Consider the following 21,627-nt stretch of genomic DNA (forward strand, 5'->3'; position numbering starts at 1 on the left):
CAATAATAGGGAAGTTCTTTGAATTACAGAATATTTATTAAAATGTCAGTTCAGTTTTTTCACACAAGCACCAGTCTAGATTACGTTTGAACTAGCTCACCAAAGATTTTCTATTCATTTTATTGCCTGAGTTGCTGCTTGCAATTCAGCACAAGCTTTGGGCCTGTGCAGTGCTATGAAAACTGAACACAATGTGAGCAACTTTCAAACGTGGATGCAGCACTTTTTATGGCAGGATGAATTCCTGGGTCTTAGAAGTCAAAGAAAATGAAGTTTTCAGCTCAGAGGGTTAGGGACTCCAAACCCCTAAAGGATGCAATCTTCAGGATAGAGACGTGTTGCCAGCTGAAGTGTTGTGCTAGAGAGAACATAAGTAAATAACACTTTCCTATTTCTCAGAATTGCTTTGATAAGAAATTTGCACATACTGTGGAAATTCTAGTGGCCATGGAAATTATTGTATAACACACTCTTAGAACAGTACTGTGAAAAAAAAAAGTTAGATTATTTACTAACAAAATATTCTGAGAGTACAGCAAAAACCCCACCCCTTACACCACTATGTAATATGTATACTATTTTTTACTCATTTAGAGTACAAGCAGTGATGTAAACTGACTACTTCAAGAGGGTGTTGTGCAAACTTAGCAAATAGAAAGTTATATTTTAGTATGCAGGTAAAGTTTTTTCTCTCTGTTTTATCTTATTTGCAGTTGGATTCCTTTGCTACATACTTCTCCTGAATCTTCCTAGATAACTATTCATACTCAAGACATGGGAGAGAGGAGGCAAGTGTCTGACTGATATCTAGGAAGAATGAAATTTTGGCTGTGAAAATGAGAAATGTGTAATATGATTAGACTGATCTCTCTCCAACCAGAAAAAAATGCATTTATAAATCAAAGTTACTATATAATTTGGTTACAGGTATTCAATGGACAAATGATCCTCTTTCTCAGTTATATATTTCCATTTAAATTTAAAAAACTATTGATTCTGCAGGATGAGGAGGATATCTCTCTGTGCTTCATTATTCCAAGTGACACATGATAAATTATGCTTTTCTTTGGACTTTCATGTAGTTTTCTTCAGAGAAGACTCCTTTCTTTTCCTCGAGTGCTCAGCTGTTAATCCATTCTTTTACTGGAAGAGATACGATGGCAGAAGATGAAAAAAGTGCCTGTAAGCATGTTAATCATGGAGTGATTGATGCTGCCATTACAAGGAAAGCTTAGACAATATGCTCAGCAGTTTTTACCGCTATTTACAACACAGTGCCAGTCATCCAAACCGAGGACTGATCAGTGCACAGACTTCACATTAATTCAATATGAGCCCTCTGAACCTAATGGCAAGTCTGATAACAGTCATCTGTTTTCACTTCTCCTCCCTCTTTCAGCGCACGGTTGAAGTCTGAAAACATCTGAAATTCATGAGACTTTCATGGTCTGACTACCAAAGCCAACTTGTTGCTCTGGCTCCCTGCACACACCCCTTCTCATACCGGGGTCAGCCCCTACAAAACCCACCTCTCTAACAAAACAGAAAAAAAGGCAGTAAACCAAATAGCAAACTCAAAAAAAAATTAGCACCTCTAATTTATAATTTCTTCTGTGAAATACAGTTTCACAGAATACTCTTGCACCCTGCATTGTCAACATGACTTCATGTATTTTTATTGGAAAAGATGTGAATTCTGGAATGTGGGTACACTATTAATCCAAACAATATTGTGATCTAAGTCTGAAAAGGTAAACTTTTTAAAACTTCTGTAAATGCACTTGTCTTCATAAATTATTTGAAAGTAAATAGATTTATTGAATCAAAGAGCAAGCTTCTATCAACAGGGATAAGTTCCAGTTGTGCAATTAATGTAAGCAGAGAGAAAAAGCAATCTACAAATCCCATGATCAACTCCATAAGACTGGTAAAATAGAAGCAAATTACTTTTATATAGTATACTTTCTTAAATATGTGCTTTCATTTCTATGTATCTGTCTTACTTTCAGCTGCAAAAAAAAAAGGTCACACCTGAATATTCAGAAACAACCCAATTTAAGAAATTGTCATTCTAATAAAATAACCTTCAGTTGTAAATCCAGGAATGCATCATTTATTTCCTTTATGCTAATTTATTCAATAATTAGAAGGATAGGTATTAGCTTGTCAGCACTTTAATTCCTCTAAATGATTTAACTGATTTTACTAAGCACTGCTGCTTTTTATAAAAGTATAACAAAACTATTTCACAGCAATGAAGATCTTATTTAAGTATACATGTGCAGTAGATGTTCCCTTCCATCTCCATTACGGATTTTATAAATATCAGTGTAATTGCTCTGAAGTAATAATCATAGCAATGTCCAGAGTTTTACCTGTAACATTTGTTTCCAATATTGAACACACAATTTTCTAATAGGCTGAAGACAAACCTCCTTGTCCTCTAGCCCATCTTTCTTCCCATGTTAGTCCAACTATTTTGTTGTGGAATACATTTAAATCTAGACCAGTCAAGCTGTTATCTGAACAGCCATCTTGTGTGGTCATTTAAATGACCACAAGTGAGTATTATTTTTGTCTGAAAATGCTTTCCTTAACTTTTCAGAAGTGTTGTGAGATGCTCATCTACCACAAACAAATGCTAACAGTTATCGACATACTGCCTAGCTAAAGGTTTCCTGGAATTTCAAATTCAGGAGGCATTTTTCACTTGCAGTCTCAACCCTGCCAAGTGCACCTGCACATCATTACACATTTGTTCAGTGTCCATATTTCAGTGGTGTATGAAGTGGGTCATGGTCGTGTCAAGCATTCAGGATGAAAAGCACTGAACAAACAAACCCAAAATTTATTTCCCTTTCGCTTTATCATGGGCAATGAGTCAACAATATAGCAATGAACTGCAATGAAAGAGCCGTGAGCTAGTGTTGTATATGAGATATTAGAAACTAAACTAAACAGAAAAATAGTCACGTAAGTTCTCAATAACACACTCTTCATTCAGGTGCTTAATTTGGGTGACCAGAACGACAGTATTTAAGCCACAACACAGCTCCCACATGCTATGAAGTTTAAATGTTCCCTATCAGACCACATCCCTATATTTAGCAGGTATCGAGGTTTCTTGCTATCACTCTTCCAGCAGATCCCAATGAGTTCCCCTTTGTTCCTTTTGTAAGAGTCATTCAACCAACACACACTGTTGATGCCTCTAATGTCTTCTAAGGCAGAAGCAGATGCTTGCAAACCCTTCTGCCTACTGTGCAGTTACATGTGAGCAGACTTGGTCCTGTCTAGTGGTATGTTCCCTTGCAGCAATCCAGGACAGCCTTTCAAAATGGAAGTATTTACCCGAGAATTCTGGGGGAAAAATAAGCCAAAGCAAAGTTTTCACATGCATCCAGGGCTCCCAGAGTAAATTGCCGCCAGTTTTGGGGCCTCGAGGCGGCTTCTCTCTCTGTCCTCCCTAACGCTGCCTGGTCTTCACTTTGAACTCTGATCCAGGGGTTACCCATCCTGTTTCGTGCACCAGAAGGTAATGCCATCACTAGTCTTCCATTAAATCACCAAAGACATTCCTTTCAGTTTCCAGTAGTACCTGGGTTTCAGGCCAGATACATTTACTATACCTAATGCTTCATCTTCTAACAGGAGAACTCAACTCCTCAGTCCACTGAGTCACAGTGCAAAAAGAATGGGAAAAATGTCTCCTAAACATAATTAGCAAAAGTAATCCCCACATTCTCCACCAGTTAATAGGAATCTTTCTTGCGGGGGGGTGGACCTTGTTTGATTTTGCATTATAGATTATGATGTCCTACATAGAAAGTTTAAAGGAAAAAAGTTTAAAGGGAGTACTAAAATAAAGACACTATACACTGCTGTGTCTTCTTTTGCATATTTACTGCTACACACTATCCATTAAGTCAGAAACACTACTCATCCTATCTTTTGCAGCACAAGGCCATACAAATCCCTTTATCAGACAAAATATGATAGGGCACTTCTTTGGCTTTCCAGTTCTCGCTTCTCCTTGCAATAAATCCCACAACATACTGCAGCGTTGAAAAACCCTTCCACAAGTCTCTTTTTCATGCATGAGGTACAAGAATCACAGGAAAAGAAGCCAAAGACATGTCTGTGTGTTAGGGCCGCCTCATTTGTATGCAGCAGACCAGATTCCCACCAGTTTGTACCTAAATGTCAGTCCCAACACATAGTTATCACAGTCAGATAGCCAAGGTGATTTATCTTAATCGTGAAGGCAAAAAAGTACTATGTTTCATGGGTAAAATAGCACATTTTGACCCATTTCTTTTGTAATAGCTGAAACTATAAATATTTTTTTTTTTTTTTCAGCTGTTCTTTCATTTCAGCAAGTTACAAATTGCTGCTAGGGGCACCAGCGCTTGAAAAAAGGTTCTTTGGATACAGTCTCCTAGGAAAGCAGAATTTTTAAAACAGCAATTACTTGTTTGCTGTGAATCAGGAAATGCCCATAAATGGTTCATAAAATCTTTTTGAAATTGAGGGCTGCAAATTATGCTTATGATATACATCCCTTTTAGATCTCAAGTTTTCACTGAAGAGAGAACTGAACAAGTCCATAGGATTCCTTTGCTTATTCCACCACACCCCCATAAATAATGGCTTTATCAAAATGTGATGTCAGTGGAAAGAAACCTCCTTGTCCTCTGTACTGACCTCCTCCCTGGGGCCAAGGGACATTGAACCACACCTGATGAAAATGTACCTCCAACTATTAACTCAACCAATGTCCTCAAAACTCAAAGGATTATAATAAAAACCCAAAAGGAATAAAAAAATTAAAAGGCCTATCGCCTACTAAAATTGAGAACAATAATGAGGGAAAGTAAGGAAAAAACTCAAGTTCTCCTGTGATTAAAGAGTTTGAATAACATTCTCCAGTTTCACAGGAGGTGTAGATAAATGCAGTATTCAGCAAGATATGTGTCCAAAACATGTGTCCAAAAGCTCAAAATAAGTTTTAAAGAAAGGGATCCTAACTTGGCTGTTAGCAAGGGGCTTCAAACCCTCTGCCTCCTTCAAGAGCATGGCTGCCAGCAGGCAGGAAAACTTCCCCAAGTGAAAACAGGTTGGTTGAATTGACCAGAGAACTGCTGTGTCCTCACACAAGCTTACTAACGATGGAAAAGGCAACTGGCACTTCTTGCCTCTCACCATCATGACCTTCCTCTGTCCACTTCTCTTCTTAGAGCTAAAATTGTCTAGTTTGAGCAAAAGCAAAGGGATGAAGATTCCAGTCATTTTATTCTTATGGAGCATAAGCAATGCTGCTTCATTGTAACTAGAAAGGCTGTGGTCACTACCTGGATTTTGGAATAGGTCTTGGTTACAGCAGTGCATCACTCACACCTTTACTTTACTTTTATAAAAACAGCTCAACCGGGAACAAAGGCAATTTTTCTGGATCCAGTCTACAACCTGTCCCCTTTGCCATTACCTATTGTTGAGCAGCCATTGTGCTTTTTACTTGCAATCTTACAAAAAAAAAAAAAAATTTGCACAGAATTTTTCATCCTTAAACAGTAGTTCAGCCATTTAAATCCATGGTAAAAGAAATCAGTGTTCCAGACTCCCAAAGGCCACCATGATTCACATGCAAAGTATGTCTGCTTATTTCACTAGTATTTCCTAAGAATAATTATTATCTGCCAATTTACACACAAATCCATCACTGAAGGAGGGTTCATACACCAACAGTATATTTCTCCACTGCCTTTAATTTAAATGTATAATAGAATTTTTGCAGATAAACACAAGTTAGCAAAGTACTCGTCATACTGCAAGGAGTTTCATTTTCCTTGGGGGAAAGTAGATGCCAAATTGTGATAGAACCCCAGGAGGCCACAAAGACTAAATTATTAGTCCCCTGATATTCTATGGTAAGTCTACTAAATAATTTTTTTCCCTGCCAGGGGGATTACAGCTGAATTGCTACATGTGCAAAATCCAAAGTCCGTTGCTGTTACAAAATTATTTTCTATCTGGGTCCAAGCTTTATGGTAGTTGGCTTCACACTCACAGAAAGCCATAAATTATTTACAAATCTCTGAGTATAAGTCTGTTATGAATACATTAACTGTTCTCCTACCTTCAGAACTCATTAGCAACAGGAACAAGTCTTCTGATGCTATTTTCCACTATATATCTACTGCATATGCTGAACCTGCTGTGCCACTCAAAAGTGTTGTATTTCCAACATTAGCCTTATTTTAAAGAGCGAATTGAAAAACAAATTGAATATAGGGGAAAAAAAAAAATCTTTAAAAGAAGAACCCAAACCACATTGACACCGTAGGTAGATGATCTAATGGGTCTTTATGAACTCTGCCTAGATATGGGGTTTTATTGTCAAAACACTGCAGACCTGGTTTTTAGCCTGACTTCTAAGGCAATTGAGGCTTACATGATCACATTGATATATACATTTGTCAATCCTTCCTTAATAACCTTTGAACTTGTCGGCCAATTCTAAGCAAATTTGACAGCTGGGGACAGGGAAGATGGAAGTCTCAGAGACCGAAGTCCTGAAAGTTTTGTGAAAATTAGAGGCTGGGTACAGAAGATAGAGGGGAATATTTTGCCCATGCTGGGAGGCAACAGCCCACTGGCTGTCCCTGCACACCTAACTCAAATCAGCCGGAGCCTGGGCTGACATTTGGCCATCGGGCTGGGAACCCAGATCAAGCACAGCATGCTGTGGGAGCTCAGAGGGATTGGGGGATGGAGGACACAAATCGACAGAAACCCAAGTTCTCCTACTGAGTTTTTCATAACTTTTCACAGACAACATCAGTGAGAAAAAAACTTATTGTTTTAATTTGGAATGCAAACATGTATATATTTATGAAATAGTATATACTGCCAAGCTGGTTATAAGAAATAGGCAGAGTCTGGTCATACAGGGCTAAATGATACAAGCTGGAGTCATTGCACTGAATTCAGTGGAAATACGGCAATCTGGTGTTACAGCTTTCCTGTAGTCCTTCTGTTTTGTTATTAAAAAGGCAGCTGTTGGTCTGCCCTGGAAAAAAAATCAGTGTCCTCAGCCCTGCAGAAATGGCAGTAGGGAGATGAGGGGCAAGCACCCTTCCTCCTCAACCCCTGGGTGCTACCTGCCAGCGAGAGGGCATCACTGTGTTAAATTGGAGCAATTTAGATGAGGACTATATGGGTATTCTGAATTGCTGTACTTTGGGTCTGCCTTTATGTTTTACCAAGGATTGCACAGATAGGCAAGCTTTTAGCTATATTTATAAAGAAGCAAATTATATATATATATATATTTATGCATCTGTTCTCCCAAAAGGTAAAACTAGTCTTATGTACTGAGAAAGCAGACTGCAATGATTTGCTTTTAGCTATTTAAGCAGTCTGGAGTGATCCAGGAAAGAGAAATCAAGGAAAATGAAACATTATTTCAGTCTCCAATCAGTGTGCTTAGTTAAAAGACTCTTGCCAAATACAAATGTGATATCTCTGCTAAAATTAGGATATTAGTTCTAATTACTGGGCACACAAAAATCTCAAAATTCTGGAGCTGAACTGATAATGTTGCTATGGAAATAAGCTTAAATACTACAGACCAGCTAACAAACTTATGAATGCTTCTATCTTTACAGCTATCTCTGCTCTCAAAAGTTCCTGGTTTTTTTCTCCCTCAAATAGGGCTAAATATCTCTAGTGTTAACAGTAATTAAATTCAGACATTCCAAGTCCGAGGCTATTCTAAGAATAGCTTGACAGAGGCTAATGCAAGGGAAACATGAAGAGCAGTGCTTCAGTGTAACCATTCCAAACGATTAAAAACACATTTTTATCAATATACTACTTCAAGCATACCAGGCAACGCTAATTCCCTAAGAATATACTGCTGATTGCATGCTCTTCCCACACTTTTTCTCTGCGTCACACAGGAGGAAAATTTATGAGAAGGAGAGTCGGGCAGCAGAGGCTTTTCCTCCCCTCCCCAGACTTTGGTTACTGATTACTCCTTATGAATACATACGTGTGCATATGAATATATGCATATATATTAATATATGCACAGAAGGAAAAAGCCATTCATGAGGAGACTCTCGTGTTTTGCTTTCCCATGATGAGAAGCTCCAATGCATGAGGATGGGCGCTGAGGATGGGCAGGTCGCAGGGCAGAGGACAGGCAGCAGGTCTCATGCTCCAGCGTGACCATGACTCCACATGCTGGATACTGCGGGGTAAGGGCTCCAGAGGGGATAAGCTGGCTTTGCTGGGGATGGGGAGAAAAGAGGACAGGCAGGAGGCCCTGATCCTGTCCAGGAACCGTATGACTGCAGCGGCTGAGACAGCTGGCCCTATGGCTCTTGCATGCACCGACACAGAGGACCCAATTCCCTGTCACATCCTAAAGGGAATTCCATTCACTGTATATGTATATCCATCCTGCTTGAAAGATGTCAGTGCGTCAGCCAAGCTGGGACAATAACACATGATGAACATGACCCACTGGCTACCGGCCCTCAGGTAGCAAAATGCAGATAGTCAAAGTGAACTCCACAAACACCCGATGGCTGAAAACACTTCATTTCCAGCATTCAGAGGCAGTCTGCAAATTTTTCACAGACAGAAAAAAGATTCAACTTTATCAGATCATTTATACACCATGAATAATTCAAGCAGTCTTAATAAACAGCTGAAAACAGAAAACCCACAAGGAGCACATTTTACAAGGTTCCTTGTTGGTGGACTGCAATATAAACTTGCTTACATCTAATCTGACAAATGTCACTCTGCTGACTTCAATTTAATTACTTCTAATTTATACCAGTCTGAACACAAAATAATTTAATTTCCCAAAGGATAAAAAAACTGTTCAGTTCAGAAACATTAGTTTTTTAATGGATTCTTCATCCATGTTATTTTCCAAATATTTTCTTAAATCTATTTAAAAATCACACATACTTGCCAAATTGCACATAGTAATAATTCAGATAATTGCTCTCAGAACAATTTTACCAAAAAAAAATGAAGCAAAAAATGCCTCTGAACTTCTAACACTCTGAAACTCCATTCTAGACTGTAGAAAACATTTTCAAATTGGTTCAGACTTGAGAAACCACGTCTGCTAGTTAGTACATATTTTTTCTTGATGAAACTGCAGAAGGTACATCAGTCCTTAGATTCACAGAACTTAAGCCCAGAGGAATGAACCAATTATCTGGTCTGACCTCTGTATATCATGAGTTATTAAATTTCATTCATTAGCCCCTTTATCGAGCCATAGAAGTGGTGACGCACTTCCAGTTGGAATTTCAATGGTATCAGCTTTCAACTATTAGACCTTGAGAAACCTTTCTTCGCTAGTCCTTTACTGTCACTATCCCTTTATGGCCAAGTTTATACTGACATCAAACCACCTCTCAGGCTTTGAGGGGTTCAATGCCCATCACTGTGTTTTCTTCCCTTATTTCCATAGTTCCTTCCTGCACCTTATTCAGTTTTTGATTTTTTTTTTTTAAACAAGGATATAAATTCTTCAAAGAAAGGCAAAAAGCATCTATTTTCGCTACCCTGTGGTCTATACACCCAGAGGCTGCAATCAACTTTCGGCTATAGCCTCACTAGATGCTTCAGCTTTACACCAAATATTTGGAGGAAGCAGAAGTAGCGTCATGCAGAAGTTGTTTCTGCAGCCAGGTGGATTGCTTCAGGCTAACTGCCCTCATTAAAAGTAAGCAACGCCTCTTCCTCTAGCTAGGGCTTCCTAAAGGAAATTCAGTGTCTATCTGATGCAGAAGGTAAGTTCCACCTGAGCCGGTATTGAGTATCCCATGCAGGCATGGGATCTGTATGATACAAAACAGCCTCTGAAAAGATGTCTGCAGAGTTTAACTTCCTACCATTTTAGCAGTACAACTGTTGGCATCAGTGCAAAAAGCAGGTGCTGCTTAAAGAGTTCAACAGCGTTAGCAGCCACCTGCAGCAGGGTGCTTCCCCATAGCAAATTTCCTCATTTGGCCCGGAAAGACAGCATGTACACCATGCGAAGGGAAGAAACAAAGCCGATGTGACCTGCATTACTCTAGCCACTGCTCCTGCAGCAAGTCCTTAGGTCGCACATGGCTCCCTGCAGCTTGCTGCCTAATGATAAATGGTTGGGAGAAAACCGGCTGATGAACCGGCACATCAAACGTCAGAAGAGACAGAAGGCAGGTTTAAAACACACCAAGTCTGATGCAGAGATCTTGAGGCTGACTGTTCTGGAATCTCCTGAGGGACTTACAAGCTTATTACTTATTAACCTATTCCTTATTAGTGCGGTGCCCCGCTAATGCAGCTTTACTACCTGCGGGACTTGCTGTGGTGGGGACACGCTAGCACATCCGTGGCAGCAGCTAACGAAAGGCCCAGCCCTCTCATAGGTCTCACGGGAAACAAATGCCCAGGTAAGTAAGTGGCAGGAAAACCCATCCCTGAAGGAAGCAAATACCACCCGACCTCAGGCCCAGCTGGGGAAAGTCTGCACTGAGCTCTCCAAAGATCTCCACCCACATGGCTGTAAGAAAAAGAGGAGCCAGACACTTTTCTCAGCAGTTACTAGTACACTGAGCCCAACAGCAAATCCTCTGTGCCAGCTTCTGAGATGTGTGTAATGTAATTGTTATAGTCTGCAGAATAACCATGGTGTGCACACATTGGGTCTTGGCCCGGGTGTAGGACATGCACATCAGCTCCAGCAACAGGGCAGCGGTGACAAAGCCGCGTCTGGTCGGGAACAGACATGCTGGTCATGCCCCAACCACACCGGCACCCATCCCACGCCACACTGCAGCCTCTTGTCCTCAGACTTTTGCAGACTAAACTCTTCTGGCACTGGTGAGGGCACCCCCAACCCACACACAAATTAATTTTGAGTAACCTCCCCCAGCAAAGCAGCATATGCCATGCCTTGCCAGCAATAAATCATTTTCTTTTGGCTCCTGCCACTACACATCTCCTTCGGTTTTGTTTCTGGTAACGTCGCCAGCCCTCGACTGCCCACGCAGACCTTCCCTGGCCTCTGTTCCCACAAAAGCAGCAGCCACGCAGGGTCTGCTCTCACGCCGGCAGTCCTTGCAGCAGCTCCACCTGCTCCTCTCCTCCTTAAAAACAACCGGGAACGCTCAGCTCCTCACCGTGCTACTCAATAAGCAATGGCATCGCTCCACGTCCATCCCAAGAGTGGTCCCTGGGGACAGCACAGCTTCTTGCACGGTGCCTGCTCGCACGAGCAGCATCTCTGCTTCCTCTGGCACTCTCTCTCTCCAACTTAATTGTGCTTTCCCAGGAAAAAAAAGCACTGCAGTGAGGCAACTGCAAAGTAACTGAATGAATACAGGGTGGGAAGGGAATGGGGGGAGTAAAACTGTGTCTTTAACCTTATTCTTGACACGTATTTGGCTTTGAGTGCTCCACCATGCAACTTTAATAGAGTTTCCCTGCAGTGGCGTTACATGGATCCGTGCAAGCGCCTGCAGCGTCAGCAGGCTCAGAGGGGACAGAGCATGCCTGCTTGGAGACTTTTCTACAGAAAGTATCTGGGGCTCTGATATCCCTCCTGAGATACCAGGGCTGCAGTTTTCAAAGGCTCCTCTGAACTCCCTGTGTGTAGCTGAGTTTATTTACTTTGAGGACATTGATCCCCTCCAGCCAAGAGGGTGCAGAAGGGCTCATGCTGCTACAAGAAGGTCTGTTTGCCATGACCTTGCATTCCCTGAAACTCTCGGAAAGCCTTCCGAGACAGCTCAGAGGAGTGCTTTGGATCAGGTGGCTAATTATAAAACTGACTGACTTTGCATGCATACCTGATTCATATAGAGATTGACAGCAGGGCTCATGGGGTTTGTGCTGTGTACAAACATCAGCTGGTTTTCAAATGATCACTAATATAACTTCCCCGAAATCTGCAGCACACTGAACCCCCTGCTGTACGAGCATAATCAGTCCATCAGGTTTAAAGTTTCATGTGATCCCTGCCTTCCCAAGGAAGCACTTCAAAAGGTACTTTAAATACAAACATTTCCTTTTCTACTTTCCTCTCTCTAAAAAATATTGTTTAAGAGGATCACTAAAACTTCTAAAAGCAGGTTGTCATCTTTGGACATAAGCCATGTTTGGGATATCTCGCCCGGAAAGGCAGAGGTTTCACTAAGTTATGGATGTCTAAATCCAGCAAACTGTGTAATGAAAACTATTTTGCAATCTTATCTATGGTTGTTGCCTCCTATATCCTTTATAATAGACATATTTATAATACATGGGAGTGTATAATATATTAACCTAGATAGTAGTCAGTCAGACAAAGAACCAGCACAGTGTAAATCCACAGCAGATTTTAGCTTCTGCCTTTTCCAGAGAATAATAGCTGGCTGACTGGCTCTGCAAGTGATGGATTACGCATGCACATGCACAAAACACACAGGCACCTATGCAAAATGAGTCTGATTCTCTAAGAAAATGTGGGCATCACCTCATGCTAATTTTTCCCTCTATCTGCTTGCTAAAGGCAGTACTAAGCAGAATATGTGGTATTGGAAACTATTACATTCCAAATGACTGATGGGAATGCATTTGAATCTCTATCATAACCTCTACACATCCCCAAATCCAAGGCCAGTTTCACTCAACGTGTAGCCAGTCCATTCCCCTGCAAAGATGCTTCCCAGATGAATTTGCAGGGCCTTTAACACAAGCATCATTTGATGATTCCGTGGTTGCCACCCCATCCAGACTCATTACAGCACTTCCATTGCTGCCCAAACAGCAGATAGTGTTTGCAAATGTTATTAATGGTACTACAACACCCTATATGAAGAAGAGCCAAATATATATGCCATAATTCATCCAAGCCCAACAAATAGTACCAGCTAACTATAGCAAAATTTACATGTCATCTACGTGCAAAGTACTTTTTAAAATTTCTTTTCACATTAAGGCACACGGCCTGGTGGTTGAGAAGTAGCAATCAGTGGTAGGACCCTTACCAGCTCAAGCAGCTGGGTGACTCTGATAAGTAAGTAGGCAGCTAAGGACTTGCTTGAGGAGCCTGCAATAGCAGCACAGAGCACTGCTGCTCTGAGGTGGAGGGGCTGCCGTGGAAAGGGAAGGGACAGAGCTGAGATGGAAGCACGCCCTTCCTGGCCAGGGCTCACAGCTCCTGGAGACAGAGGAGTTGGAGCAGGGAGAATGGGCATTTGATCAATTTTGACTAATGGTGATACAGAATCTGATGGTTCTAGGATGAAATTAAGGTCTCCCCACCGCCACGCAGAAACCCAGGATGGACGTACAGGCACCTGCACCCCGCAGCACATGTGCAGCCACTGCAGAGAGCTGAGACGGCAACAGCCTTTTGGAAACTGAGGCCATGTAAGACCAGCTGTGAGCGTTCGAGGTGCCCTGAATGCCAAAGCAGTTGAGGACACTCCTGGGCAAATTAAGACACATGGAGTACTAGATGGTATCTAATACTTGGATCTCTTTGCTTCTTTATCGTGTACAGAGAGGGCCTCAGAGAGTAGGCTGCCACATTCTCCTCCAATTCAGTCCTTGTCTGTCTTATTTACCTGAAAGACCCTCTTGAGTGGGGAGCAAGGAGGTCTGTGGCAACCATAACAGTGACTTCTCCTTGAGGAAAAGAAATCATTTTGATCAAATGGGTTGAAACTGTTTTTCCGCAATATTAACATCTATTTTGCATGGATACCATATAAATAGCTGGAAGAAAAGATATGCTCGTTAAGGATCAAAACTTTGCAGGCTTTCAATTAAGGGAGGAAAAAAAACCTAGCTATTCACATCTAAGTCCTCTGAGAGATTCCAAAGAGGGGAGAAAAGACAGGACATTTCCAATATTTTTTGGATAGAGAAACTGAGCATTAAAAAAAACCAAAAATCATTCAAGTGATCCTGAATAATCATTATGAAGCAAAAGCAAGTAAGACTGTTATCTTTCAGTTATCTTTCAGTTCCCCTAGTGACCACCTTGCTGTACAAGCCAGCTTTTACAGGAGCATGACGAGGATGCAGAGCCTCCAGCTCTTCCCAGCGTTGTCCCACACAGGGTAAGAAACACGGCCCCCCTTCACACACATCCTCAGGGACCTCCTCCTGCTCTCCTCTGTCCCTTCCCCGCTCTCTCGTGCAGCAGGAGAGGAAACACTTGACCAAGAGGTCTGACTTGTGCTGATGCCTGAGGTGGTCCCTCCGGCAGAGCATCTGCTGTGTCAGGGCTCTTCAGATCAAAGCACAGCTCCTGCACAAGGCCAACGCCGCTGCAACATGCTCGCCTGAGCCAAGTGGCACATCCAGGCCGGCGCTTGCCGCTGGTCCCCGTCCAACAGCAGCCAGCACCCTCATTCTGGGAAAGCAAAAACATTTTCTTTTCCTTAGAGCTGTAAGTCAAGGAAAAGTCTCCTGCTGTACTCAAGTAAGGCTAGAAGGATTTCTATGTGTAGCAGTTTAGCAGTAAGTTACTATGCACCTTACAGTTTCTATTTTGCTGCTAGAGTTGCCTATGTAGAGATCATAAACGCAAATAAAGGAAGAAATGCAGAAGAAATCTAGAAAATGTTGTAGCAAGTCTTGTCAATACCAGATCACTAACTGCATCACTAGAGCACTGCTTCATTCTAGGAGCTCACAACCTGCAATTATTCAAATGATTTTGAGGGCTAAGTCGCTAGAAGACTGATGTCCAAAGCACTTTTATTTTTCTTTACAAATTCTTTTTCATGAAGCTGCTCCGATACAGCAGATGGACACCAGCATTGCAAGGGTAGAGACGTGCCTCCGTTCCTTCTCTCTGTCTTGCAGGTCTCCCGAGACCCTCAGGGCAGGGGCACTGGACTCTGCACTTTGCACAGATCCCTCCTTCAGGACCCCAGGTACCACCATGGCATGTTAGCAAAACAACCACCGTCACCCCTTCAGTTACTCAGGACAAGACCTTTTACCCTTCCAGGATGCAAATTACTAACTGTCAAGTGGGCATAATGACACCCAGCTCTACATTAAGAAAAAGCACTATAGAAAAGTTAATCAATTCCAATCAATACCAGGTGCTGCGTCTGAAACGAGCCACTGGCAGCAAAATGGCAGCAGCAGAGCCGAGGTTCTCCAGCAAATACTGAGAGTATAATGGGAAAACGACTAGCCCCAAAATACCCCTTACATTTAAAAGCAGGCCAGCAGGACTGATACTGAGGATCTCTGGCATCAGAGGGTACCAACGTGAAAAGAAAGGGGTTTGGCTTCCAATACTATCCACACAACCATTTGCATTAAACTGGATCCCATGTCAAGTTTTCCAACCTGTACTCACAAGACCGCTCACAAGCGCTGTGTCAGGACAGGTGGACAGGTCCCTGTACTGCCGGGATGCGCACAGCCTGTTCCCAGGACAGCATCTCCTCGTGCTCATCACACTGCCAAAACCACGGAAAAACAGAAAATACGTGGTACCTGGGTGAGTTTGAACCCTCGAAAAACACTAACAGTTGTTTCATTTCAAAGAGGGGAGAAAAAAAGGCTTGAAAAGAAAGGTTCATTATTCAGTGGAGGAAATGGGACATAGCCTAAAACTGAATGACAGAAATGCATAGCCAATAAGATACATATTTAAAAAATAAGCTATTGCTAGCAGAGCAAGTCCAAGAATTATTCAGGGAAGGAACACACAGCAACCAGACACCGGCAATACGCTCCACGCAGTACAATGATGAACAATAAACCTGTCTTAACCAATACAACAAATTGGATGTGGCTCCCTGCATCTTTCATGGACCACCAGCTGCCATCTGTATGTTTCCATATTCATCTATCATTATTGCATACTACTTATAATTGTCACAAGCTTCATGAGGCCACCCCTCACAGTGGTCCCAGTCTGTCTTCCACATAAAAATCAATGGCAAAACTGGGGTCCCAAGGGACTGAGTCTTTGTTATTTCTAATTCTGGGGGCAGAACTTTTTTTTTCCATAGGTTAGGCAGCAAACAAATATGGCCCTAAAATGTTCAGAAAAGAACAGTAATATCTGTAGTATTTGGGAAAATAAAATATTTTTAATAGCACCAAAATATTGCTTTATTTTGCCTTTTATTTTTATTTTGGGTATAATAATTACCTTATTTTAAACCCTCTGGAATTATAAACAAAATCATATTCTTTTATTTTGAAAATGCAGGGGTGTCCTGTTCCAGTTTCAAAACATTTTTTAACGTTCTATAAAATGAAAAATTCACCTAAACTTAACAGTTTTGAGTTTGATCCATCAGCATTTTCTGAGAAAAAAAAAAAATCTTGGTCAGCTCTTGTAAAGATGTGCTTTTAAAGATTCCCAGCTGGGCTGGCAAGAGGCATGAAATATTAAATGCTTTAAAAGGAAATAAGCCTAACTACTTTTCTGTGCATTCATATACAAAGTCCCTCAATTTTTTTGCATTTCTTACCTCAATAAACAAGAGATATATAGACTGATGAATTGGAATTACTTACAAGTTAACACTGAAATTCCAATTCGTCACTATGTAATGCAGTAGGATGCTCTAAAATCACAACTCTTTTTAACAAGACAGTATTAGCTGTGGTGTTATTAATTCTGAATTCCTAGTGGTTTGCCACTTTAAACTAGGTACTAGATGAGATTAGATGAGGGTTGGTTTGGGGTTTTTTTACTGTTTGCTTATTCCTGTGCATTTCTGAAAGCAATTTTCTAGATCTCTGAAAGGTCCCAGGTAAAATACTGTAGGAATTGAACACACAAAAAATTATAGTAAACAACCGAGACACAGCGTCATGTCTTCTGATAGACAGGACTCTTACTTAATTGTGCATCCCAAACATGAATGAATGCAAACCAATTTTCTTCTATAAGATATAATTTCATCCACTCCAGTGACCCAAACCACAGAAATGATCATCAATATTTTACTCTGACACCCAGACATCCATTACAGGATCCCACCCTGACACTCTTCTCCCAAGCAAGGAGTTCAGTTCTCCTGAATCAATTAATCTGCATTTACTTATGTGCTTCCCCATATATAATGGCACCGATTTAGTAAATCCCTTTGGAAATTAAATCTCGATATCAGACCCAGAACTTCAACATGTGAGCTAGCAGAATTCACTAGTGACATATGGATATTCCCCAGCTACAGGAAACAGGAATTTATTCAGCTCAGGTTTATTGCTGGAAGTGTTTCCCTAGCACACAGGCTGCTTAGCTCTGCTGAAGTATGTGGTATGCACAGTACGTATCAATAATAAAATGTACTCCTACAAACCAAAGTGTTTCAGTTCCTGGCTCTGGCTGGGAGCTACACACCTCAGTGGGACTGGTCCGCCGTCTTCTGAAAGGAACGTTTGACTGGAACAAAAAACTCAAGACATGCTTATTCAAAAACAACCTTTCCACCTTATAGTTTGAGTATAGAAAATATTAAACTAATTAGAAGGGACCTAACACAGATATCAAACTATTTTTGTTGCCTCCATACCAGGGCAAAGGTAGGTATAGCCCAAAATAAGAAGTCAGCAATCTAGTCACTCAAAGAAGGAGCTGGGGGCTCAGCAAATCCTGCTGATTTGCTGTGGCAAGTGCAGCTCACTAATTTTGACTGAACACAAAGGGGATGAGCAAGACCAATTTTGCCAAAAAAATCCCTGAGGAGCAGCAACAAATTGCTGAATTTTACGTTAGTGTTTTTTCTTAAAGGACTTGGCTCCAGGAAGCATGAGATTAAATAAGAATGAAAGCTTCAACTTCAAAGAAGTAAGTTTCTAGCCTCCATGGCTGCAGAGGAAACCTCCCCAGAGCTCCAAAACCCTCTTGTTTCAGCATGTCACCATCCTATCAATAAAAATTGCTAATAACACAGCCTGCCTTAAAAGTGAGATTTTACTAATTTTTAATGCCACACTTTGGGGTCAGGGTTTTTGGTTTTTGTTTGGTTTGGTTTTTTTACCACTCTTTCTTTAAGTATCTGTGAATCATATTCTCGATTTCTCCTCCATGAGGACTACCCTTTTGGTTTCTGTCATCAGTGAAAGCTGGGACATTGGTACCTATGTCTGGCTGCAGGAGGGACCACACCAAACCCTGCAGGACTTAGAGAAAACTGCAAGATCTGCTTGAATTACCATTGCCCAGGAAGAAAGTGGCAGCTCATAGTCATTCACTGACACCCGTGAGCTCTCAAGCTGGCTTTTCTCATTTACTTATTTTAAGAACGAGGATTAAATCAAAATTTGTGAAGGGTAAGAAATTGTGGACTGTTTCTTTAGCTCATCCAATGTATACACCCATCCAAAATCTGAAAGCAAATGCTAAAATCTCACTACACATAGAGCCAGCTTTCCCTTTAGCTGGAATTTGTATTGTCCTGTTCAAACACACACACACACAGCACCTTGATTTGACACTACTCAGTTACAATTCCCAACTTCACACTAAAATAACTCAGCAGTAGCGCTTCAGAAAGTCAAATATATTGAGCCACTCCAATTATTTTTAATAAATTCTTTGTGTTTTATTTTGGTAAAAAAGTAATTTTTGTTCGTTTTCCACTCTGGCAAAAGAATCTGAAATATTGCAAGACATTAACAAGCTTTCTGTAATTTGGGGGAGAAAGAAGAGACATCTTTAAAGCAGTTCACTTTCTTTAGAAACCCACGGTAAGACCTGGAGGAGCATGTACAGGTACCCAAGTGCTGAGTGGAATTAGCACCAGTATTCAAGAGGACAGCTCTATCCAAGAAGCCCGACCAACCCACATACCAACAGCACGCCATGCAACACTCGAGTTTCTGCTAAACATTTTCTTGAGTGCTCATAATCCCGTCCTCCTGAGCGCTGAGAAACTGGGCTGTCTATGTATATACCTACCTCCCACATATGGTCAGTGGGGACACATAAACCTGGCACCTTTGTAAGTCCTTTAGGGCCTCATTTAAGTCCTAAGGGCTTGATTTGCTACGTTCATTCAGACCCTAACACCCCTCACTGTGTTCAAGGCGCAGCTTTAGGATTTGCTATGAGTTTAGGGATCTCTGCTGTGAGAAATCTCAGCCCTAGATTTGAGCCCTGAGACTAAACTTTTGTCTTCCAAACTAAGAATCTCTTCAACTTAATTACAGCAGCTCTAAAAACTTTAGACCCTCTACAGAAAGGCATATACACCCCAATGTTTTCATAGGATCCACTCTGCAGTCTGTCTGCCACAAAGCACACAGAGGAAAGGAGCCCTGCACCCTGCCCCTCGTCAAAGCATTGTCATGGGGCTCATCTGTCCCAGCTGAAGATCTCTTCTTTGCTCCCTGGTGGGGCAGGACGTGTCAACAGCCCATCGGAAAGTCAAACGTACACCCCACGCCTCACGGGCACCAAGGCCACCGGCAGTCTCCGCGGGGACAGGACCCACCGCTGCACTGGCTGGGGATATACAGACATGGGAGCAACTGGCTGCAGACCCTGGACAGCAAGCTCTGTGCCCGGTTTCTGCCAGGGCTGCTTCCATTTGCTGGCCCCCCTCCTCTGAAACAGGAATTTCCTAGACAGAAAAGCACCAGAGCAGCCAGGCAGGTCCAAGCTCTACGGCAGCCTCTTCTGCCTATGGTGTTGAAGGGTATAGTCCACATAACATTCAACTTTTTCTTCTGCTTTATCATAAGGGAGGTTTTGCTGTGTTAATATATTTCAGCCACCTCTCTTCAGCACAAACAGACACAAAAAAAATCATGATTGGATATTTCTAATTCCTCCGCTTACATTTCTTTATTAATGCTCTACTCTCTGTGTGCAGTAGACTAAAACACACCACTGCTGAAAATCCTCCTGGCAAACAATACAGAATCAAAGAGAAGAACAGAATTCTGTGTGACTTGTTCAAAAATGAATGAGGAGGCTAAACAACAGTTTAGGAAATTAGGCAAAGTATACATTCAAAACAACCCCCATAAGCAATGCCCAGAATACTCCATACAACAGCCTGTAAGTGGGATATAATAACTGCTGTGCTATCCAATTGCCTTGATATAAGCTTACCAAAAAAAGATAAACCTTACCATTCTTTTCAGCTTAACACGGTCATAGAAAATAAACCTTAAGTGGCAATCATTTTAAACAATATACCAAAAACAAACAAAAAAACCCCAAACTTTAAATACATCATAGAAGGTCCGAGATGATTTTTGCTGTAGGTCTATAGCCAATTACCAACTAATATTATAAGGACCAAACTCCTCATCACTAAAGAAAACACACAAGAACCAAACCCAGCCTGCCCTTTGTTCACACCACACAAACACAGCACTCCTCTCTGGGATGTGATGCTTACCAGTTTCCAAGCAGGACTATATGTCTCCTTCAACAGCCTCCACATAAAAAAAGCTTTTCTTTTGCAGCTGTGTGGGCTAGGAGAGAAAACTGAGCACTGTTTTCTTCAAGCAGCAATAGTAGTAAAAGGCTGCTCGGTGCAGCCAGCAGTAACCACCACCAATCCCACTCAGCCCAGCTGTTTAACAGAACTGAAATGCAGAGTGCACATGTGTCCTGTGAAGGCAGAAAACATTTCCTTGCTAATTAGCATTGGAGCCTCCTACCTGGGGAGGCACTAAACTGCACTGATCATGAAAAATTAAACATCACCAACTGAAACAGAAGCATTTGCTCTCAGTGTCAGGCTTTGGCACCATAGCAGGAGATGAGAGACTCAATATCAAATAGTGATCGCAAGAAACAATGAAGGCAATCTAGTCACAAACCCCAGTTTAGCATGCAGAGTATTACACTGGTGACAAGTCAAGGATTTTCTTCTCAGATCTGTTTGTTAGAAGCAGTTTTGTGCATTCAGCAAAGAAATCAGAAGGGAATAGCAATTACAGAGAGCTGCCGCAGCTGAGCTTTTCAGACCATCACGTCAGTGCACCCCATTTCCCAGCAGGATGCTCCTATTGGGAAAACCTGATATCTGCTTGACATTACTGTTCTTCCCACGGCAGTTCAAGCAGTAGGATGTTTCTGAGCAAAACTGTAATGATTCGATAGAGAAATGTTCCACCCATAGAGGGACAAGACGTTACCTCACCAGAGTCAGCAGCTTCAGTGGATTTATTGCATATTATCCCACAGCGGTTATTTTTCCTCCCAGTTTTAATTTTGTAGCACATAGTGGTTCCTTGATACAAGAATAATTTGCATAACCAAGCAGACACTCATTTTGAAACACACTTACAATAGCATCCAAATGCCACGCTGTAAAGCTCAACGGGGCTGGGAATGGCACATCAGGTTTCAGTCTTGCTATTAAACCTTAATAATTCCTGCAGGCTGTGTAGTCTTAATTTTACCCCATGTTTTTGCCACAGCACTGCACGTAGTGTCATTTCAGTACAAATCAGATGAAAACCTGCACAGATTTATCTGATCTGTTCCTCTATCAAAGTTTCTGAATCCTGTTTTCTCTGGAAACCTACGAGAAGATAAGGCACAATGCAGAGAGGCAAAAGATTAAAACACATTGCTATGGTTTTGTATTGTTACAAAAAGTGAAATACCAAGGG

The 21,627-nt window shown here is 41.5% G+C and overlaps 1 protein-coding gene across 1 annotated transcript in view; it reads right to left on the reverse strand.

Annotated features, from left to right (window-relative positions):
* The window catches only part of MTUS2 (microtubule associated scaffold protein 2), a 310,632-nt gene that overhangs the window by 250,035 nt on the left and 38,970 nt on the right, over positions 1-21,627 (reverse strand). The gene's annotated exons all lie outside the window — the stretch shown is intronic.

The sequence above is a fragment of the Buteo buteo genome, chromosome 18 (assembly GCF_964188355.1).
Source record: "Buteo buteo chromosome 18, bButBut1.hap1.1, whole genome shotgun sequence".
Classification (NCBI taxonomy): domain Eukaryota; kingdom Metazoa; phylum Chordata; class Aves; order Accipitriformes; family Accipitridae; genus Buteo; species Buteo buteo.